Source organism: Penaeus monodon, chromosome 21 (genome assembly GCF_015228065.2).
Source record: "Penaeus monodon isolate SGIC_2016 chromosome 21, NSTDA_Pmon_1, whole genome shotgun sequence".
Classification (NCBI taxonomy): Eukaryota; Metazoa; Arthropoda; class Malacostraca; order Decapoda; family Penaeidae; genus Penaeus; species Penaeus monodon.
In genome coordinates, this window is record NC_051406.1 from 37,249,151 (window position 1) to 37,249,571 (window position 421).

Here is a 421-nt window from a genome sequence, read left to right on the forward strand (position 1 = left end):
CTATCTAATATTCTACGGGCTTCCTCGCCACGTTTCACTATGTTAGCTATTACCCGCCGAGATATTAAGCGCCATTATGAACGTAAAATATGAGGGCAATATAAGCAACAAAAAATGATAATGATAATAGAATAACAGGCTAATAAGCGACGTGGAAATTTTAATCTCCTCATATATGTCATGATTCTCTTTTATCTATGGGATTTTTTAAAAAGTTTATGGCATGGTTCATCCGCTATTACTTACGATGCTTACCAATAAATACATGGCATTCCATTCGCTAAATAATGTCCTCGACTATATTTCGAGTATGCAGCTAACCGTGCAGTCTGAAATCAATAGGAAATGCACTGGACTGTAAAGTACGGAAAATCCATATTGGGCATAGCGAGAAGGAGGGGGATAGACTTGTGGAGAAACA

General features: G+C 37.5%; 1 protein-coding gene across 1 annotated transcript in view; it reads left to right on the forward strand.

The window, feature by feature from the left end:
• The window catches only part of LOC119586454 (CD59 glycoprotein-like), a 93,129-nt gene that overhangs the window by 7,035 nt on the left and 85,673 nt on the right, over positions 1-421 (forward strand). The gene's annotated exons all lie outside the window — the stretch shown is intronic.